Raw genomic sequence first — 7,483 nt, forward strand, 5'->3', positions numbered from 1 at the left:
ACATAAAAATAAAAATTAAAAAAATTAAAAAGTAATATAATGATAAAAAAATTATAAAATAATAATTTCATTAAAATATTTATGTGATAATATTAAAAATTATCAAATATATTGTCAAGTGTTTATTGTGTTATTATTTGATTTTTTTATACATTATAAATAAATCGATACATAGATAAATAAATAAATAGAATTTTATAAAATAAAATTTATTTTTTAAATAGAATATGTAATATTAAAATTTAGATTATTTATATAAATTAACTTTTTTTTTGTAAAATTAGATCATTTAATATGTAAATTTGTGAGATTAGTGGTAGATTAGTTATATAAATATTATCTTTTATGATAGTATAAATATAAATCTGTTACGGGGTAATCTGAGGTAGATGGATTGGGTTTGAAGGATTGACCCAAACGTTAGAGGAGGGTGGTCTCCAACTTGTTCGCGTTCGGGAGCCGTCGTCCCAGTTGTGTGTTTGAAAGAATGGGGGTACCTACAAAGATACTCCGATGTCTAAGTTAGCAAGGGGTTAAGCAGATTTAGAGTATATTGGAGCTTAGTTTTATCTGAGTATGTCAGTGTATTTATAGGTGATGATCCAATAATTACTGTTGGAATAGTTTCACTTCTGAAGGTGGATAACCGTCCCTGTATGTTAGAGTTGTTGAGATATATCTTCTAGAAGTAGAGAAGAAATTTTAGAGGATAGTTACTTATTTGAATAACCGTTATCTGCCAACTCAGATGGAATCCGGCCTCTTTAAGACTGAACTTATGTCGAATCCGATCTCTTTGAGAAGGTCGGATAGACAGTGAAAGCAAATTTTTAGATTAGACCTTTTCGATTTATTTGAGTCTAGATCATAATATTGGATCAGGATATAAACAAAATCTAAAATAAATATTTTTATATGTTATTACTATAAATGATATGATAATTTAACTTGCAACATAAAGTTTATATATTATTTATTTATTATAATATTACTACACTCTCTCTTAATGTATTATAATAGATTGGGAATTCCGATCGATGACTAAAAGAAATTAAGAATTGAGGAAAGATGATATATTTACAATAAATGAATGAATTGAATGTGCAGACATATAGTAGATACTAGATAGTGACGTATGAACAATGAAGAAAGCATTATCACAATTACAACCTCCTTCAGCCCATCCATCATCGTGGATAGTTTTGCACCACAATGGTGTTTATTCACGCAACAGCCCTGTTCAAAAAATATATTATTTCATGGCACAAATACAATGGTTTACGACTTCGAAATTGGAGTAAGGTATTATTCTTATGTTTGGATAAATCTCAAAATTATTCATAATATTTAAATTATTCTATTTAAATTTTTAATATTTTAAAATTATTTTAATGTTATTTTGTTGTTTATAATCTATTAACAGAATTAACAGTGAGACAAAATTAAAATAATTTTAAAATATTAAGAATTTAAATAGGAAAAAACGTTAAAGATAAAGATGATATATTATTCTTAGAAGAATTTTTAAATTAAATAAAATGATAATGAATTTTAACAAAATTATATTACAAATTCAAAATTTTTATCATACTTATAAAATGACTAATATATAAAACTTTTTTTAAAAAAAAGAACATGTACATATACAATAAAATATAAATTATATCTTTTTGTTTCTGATATACCAAACTTCTTTAATATTTAACTTAATTAAATTTTATTTTTAGTTTTTAATAAATTTAATTTTTTTCAATAATTTCAATTTTTTATGACAGATAATTATTAAATTTATTTTTAAATTTATTCTTAATAAAAAATAAATTTACTTAGAATAAAAGTTTTAAGAGTAAAATTAAAAAAATAAATTTATTTAGAATAAAAATAATGTGATTAAGAATAATTTATTTAGATGCAATTAAAAAATAATTGAATAATTATCTATTGTAAAAAATTGATATTATTGAAGAATAAAATTAAAATTTATTTTAAAATTAAAAATAAAGTTTAACTAAATTAAACATTAAAAATTTTCTTTCGTAAGTTTATTTACTAGTCATTCTACAAATATTTTATGATGAGTAAAAATTTTTAATAGTAAAATACAAAAAAAATATGTAGAATGAAAGTAATATGATTAAGTGTATTAGATGCGATTGCAAAATATAATTGAATAACTACGTACCATAAAAAATTGATATTATTGAAGGATAAAATTAAAATTTATTTATAAGTTAAAAATAAAGTTTATTTAAATTAAACATAAAAAAATTCAAAACACTAGAGATAAAAAGATATAATTTATACTCCATTATATATGTATCATATTCATTTTTTTCAAAAATTTATTTACTAGTCATTCTAGAAGTATTCTATGATGAGTAAAATACTAAAATCTTAAATTCATAATACAATTTATTCCGTTAAAATTTATTTTCATTTTACTTGATTTGGTAATCCTTCTAAGAAAAATGTATTATTCTTGTTCCTAATATTTTCATCCTATTTAAATTCCTAACATTTTAAAATCGTCTCAATTTTATTTCGCTGTTAATTCTGTTAACAAATTCTTAATGATAAGACAACATTGAGACGATTTTAAAATGTTAAAAACTTAAATAGAACAATGTAAACTTAATAATAACTTTAAAATTTATCCCAAATACTAAAGACAAAAATAATATTTTACTCTTAATATATTTAATTAAATTATTTAACCATCCATAATATAATTTTTATATAAAAATATCATCATTAAAATATTCATCAATAATAACAAAGACCTTGAGAAAGATTAATAGATGGATACTAACACTACTAGAAAATGGCTTAATAAAGACAGATTTACAGACAAATTTAGTTTATATTACAGACAAATTTTTGGTTACCGACGGAATTATCGACGGATTTTATCCCTCTGTAAAAGCCTTGTCGAAAATTATTTACCGACGGATTTTTTCCGTCGGAAAATTACCGACGAATTTTTACCAGTTACCGACGGATTTTTCCTCTGTAAATTCTCCATCCATTTCCTGAAGACGACGAACTTTCCGACGGATTTTCAGACGGATTTTCTGTCTGTAATTACAGACAGATTTTTCGACAGATTTTTCGTCGGTAATTACAGACGAATTTTCCGACAGATTTTCCCTCGGTAATCACAGACATATTTTCCGATAGATTTTCTGTCTGTAATTTTTTTAGATTACAGACAGAAAATCCGTCTGTAAATCTGTCAGTAAGATAAAATGAAATTTTTTTTAGATTTTTTCAGTGTAAAATAAACCTATTTTATATAAAATAATATAAATTTAATAATTACAATTTTTTATCTAATTAGTATTCAAATATTTATAATATTACAAAAAATAAACAAATTCATCATATTATAAAGCTAAAAGAAAAGTATTATAAACAAGCAACTCAATATAATCCAAGACATAAACAAAGTGTATTATCAACTATAATCCTCAATATATTGTTCAACCATACTAAATTTATCAACTATAGTCCTCAGTGTCATCTTCATCCCCATCATCGTCATAGTCTTCATCCGAAGAGATTGAAGGTGGCGGCGGTGGCGGTGGCGGTGGCGGTGGAGCAGTAGTGGAACTAGTTTACGCTCTAACCTTCTTGTAATAGCTAACATAAGCCTCATTCCATCTCTTCTGTTTCAGCTTTTCCTTCTTGGCCTTTCCAATTGCCCGTTCTAACTTTTCTAACTTCTTTTGAGTCTTTTCCAAAGGAGCCAAGCGTGTATCTAACAACTTACTAATACGCTCATCTGTCTGTTGAGTAACACGTTGAAAAAGCTCTTCATTGAGATTATAATATACCTGTCCAAATGAAGATTAACTTCTATCAGAGACTCCGCAATACAACACTAGTGGCCTGCTCAAGATAACTGATAACAAACAAATGAATAAAAAAACAAAAGAAAAAGAAAAAAACTGAAAACTGAAAACTGAAAACTGAAAAATGCATATCCAAAATGGTTTGATCAAGATACTAAAAAAACTGAAAACTCAAACTGCTTATATATTTCCAATTAAACAATAGATTAAATTCCACTAAATCATAAATTTAAATACTATAGTTATAATTTTTATGACCAAAGAAATTAAATCACTAGACACAAAGTGCCTATAATACTCTACACATTATTAAAATGGACAATGCTCACAACGTACAACACGTGATCTTGATTAATCTGCAATACTGAGAAATATGGGAAGGATATGACAATAATAATAACAAAAAAAACTATGAATGGATAGAAGTTACAGAAACTGGGTTTAGTGAGAAATAGTTGTTACCCAAAAAGGAAAGGTTCTAACTTTGCAACACAAACAACAAATGATCCAATAATAATAGCACCCACAGACTGAGCAGCATAACCAATCAACTAAGAAAATTTTATATATATATAAAAAAAGTAACATATTTGAGAAGCTTCCGTACCTTGGATTCAACTCCAACCCAGCTCAAAAAAACTCCAGGTTCTATTTGTTCAAGGGACCTTCACAGAAAACCACTGTGTAGTTAAGAGAGCAAGTATGTTTTCTTATTAGAAAGCACATAACAAGATCAAAGAATGTTTCCGTTTAAAACTAAATATATCTGGTTTGTCTTATTAAAATAAGATAGAAGAATGTTTCCGTTTAATAATGAGAAAAATAAACTATTTTTATGAAGACAAACATTAATAGATTATTTTCTAGAGAATATTGCAATTCTTAATTTCTTAGAAGTGCATTATCATTTTCCATGTTTCTTAGAAATATTTCATTAATAGTATCAAATAACAAATATATTTAAACTAGAAAAAGTAATAAAGCACAAGAAAAATAAGCATTGAGTCTGAGCCTGAGGGATGAAGGGTCCCACTCCCACACAGCAAATACTAAGTGTAGCTATATCCTCCTCAAAAGTTTGCAACTGGCAACTGCAGCTTCTTCCCATTTTCATTTCCACCCAACTTTCAAAACCAATGCGCACTCACAAACTCTTATCACAGCCACAACACGGATCAACTTTTCTCACTCACACTCTCGCATTATAATCAAACAATAAGGACAGAAATAGATCAATAATTTTTTTATGTTTAAGACATCCATGATCCATAAACAGCAGCTACTTTAACAATGTATAATGAATTCTTATCAGATTCAGCAAAATATATAATAAATTGACCAAAACACCATTCTGAGGCTTTTCATCAAACAACTTACATGCATCATTCGAAATGCTTTGATTAAATAAAAAATTCATCACAGCAACCAAATAAATCACAAAATCAAAAGCAAACCCTAGCTTAATCCCAAATCGGAAATGAAATCAAGCAACAATTAAACTAACCAGAAGAAAATATAGTCACCATCAATGTTGGGTTTGAAGAGAAGAAAAAGTCGCTGAAGGAGGATTAAAATTTATACTCATAAAAGTAGAGTTAGGTTTACCGAGAGTGATGAATGACAACGACGAGAGTGATGGAAGTCCCAAAGGTATTGATGATGGAAGAATGCGGTGGATGACTGTGGTTATGGAGCAGCGGTGATGGAAGAATGTGGCGCTGAGGAGCAAGATTTGGAGTCTGAAGCTGCTTGTGAAACAACGGTGAATGGAGTCTGAAGCTGCTTGTGAAACTGTGGAGCTCGAGGGTATAGAAGTAGTGTTTAGGTTTAAGTCAATATTACCGACGGAAATTTTTAAATTACAGACGGATTTTTCCGTCTGTAATAATTTAACAAAACGCACCGTTTTTGTCCATTTAATTGCAGACGGAAAATCCGTCTGTAACCATTTCCCACGAAAAAAAATTAATTTTTCCGATAGAATTATCGACGGATTTTCTTTTCCATTTGTAATTTATGCTAATTCATTTTTTTATTTTCCGACAAAAAATCCCTCTGAAATTCCGTCTGTATTTCCGTGGGATAAAATCCGTCGGAAATATCCGTCTGTAATAACTAGTTTTCTAGTAGTGTAAAAAGGGCATATAAGAGATGTATGTAGATATATAATGGTACACGATAGTGTAAGTAAGCTATACTCACGACTCTTGTAGAGGATGAGGAAGTAAGCCATTATATCTAAATGATTTTTTTCACTATTTTTTAGAAACCCACTCCTAGTGTTTTCTCTGAATTGAAAACCTATTGGCGTGGCTCTCTTTTTTGAATCCCTCTTGCACTGTAAGCTCATCCGCCGCAGCCTCATTGCGCCCTTCTTGATCCTCTATCACCCTTATTTCTTCAACCCACCCACACCCTTGCCATCGTGCCCTAGTTCATCTCCTCTCCATTTGCCATTTTCCTCCATTTGCATCCTCTATTATAGTTGTAATTTCATTTATAAGTATTCTAGATTTCTCATCATGTTTTCTACAACATGTGTCCCATGTAATCTTCTATCCTTGGAATTGTTGTAGGCTCTAGATCAGATGTATAATGTTGTTGCTGCATATAATGAGAAATATTAGTATACTAGTACCTTTTTTTGTTTGTATTTCTTGCCTTTCTTGTACTTTGTTCATCAAAGAAAGAATTCATTTTGGATTCATAAAGGTGAGAACTATTTGTGTACGCAATCAGTGCAATTAACATAATTATGTTTGCTTATCTATCCCTGATTCTATTTGGTTAGTAAATTCAATTCAATGGTTGATTGACAATTTCTTATCAATTGTTGTTTGTATTCTTTCTTTATCTTCAAAACAGCTTTCTTGAATGATCAATGAGTATTAAGGTAAATGGGCTATTGAAGTCTTGAATTTTAAATACAAAGAATCTAGATACTTTTTTTTGTGATTTTAATTCATTGCAAGAAGAAAGGTGAATCAAACTAAGAATGAGAGTGCAGGTTTATAGATCCATTGAGAAGAGAAGATTATCCAGTTATCATGAAGTCTCTAGTGAAAAGTAGATTATCAAAATTCTCTTCACATGAATCAAGGCTTACAAGAGGATTATTTGATTTCATTGGTTTGAATTACTACACTTCCAACAATACTATAACTATGTTGCAAATTGACACTAGCCAACATTTTAACCCTTTCTTTTTTTTGTATGACATTGCAGAATGATCATATGAAATTGTTAAGAGGCTGCAAGAGAGGAAGCATATATGTGGAGTGATAGGTGATAGTGTCAATGACCCCCGTGCATTAAAGAGAGTAGAAATTGGTGTTGTTGCTGACGCTACAGATGCTGCTAGAAATGCTTCTAATATTGTCCTCACTGAACCTGGTCTTAGTGTCATTATTAGTGTAGTGCTCACTAGCAGGGCAATTTTCCAAAGGATAAAGAACTATATTGTTAGTTTCCTTGCATACAGAATTTAATCGCTTCACTCTTACTTTTCTTTTTTGATATTTTAGTATTCTAACATTGCAAAATAGCAAAACTTGCTAAAGGTTTGGTTGCGCAGGTTCATATGTTGCAAATTTAGCATAACCTATTAAGTTTAATGTGCTGTTGACTACATA

The sequence above is a fragment of the Arachis duranensis genome, chromosome 3, assembly GCF_000817695.3.
Source record: "Arachis duranensis cultivar V14167 chromosome 3, aradu.V14167.gnm2.J7QH, whole genome shotgun sequence".
Taxonomy (NCBI): domain Eukaryota; kingdom Viridiplantae; phylum Streptophyta; class Magnoliopsida; order Fabales; family Fabaceae; genus Arachis; species Arachis duranensis.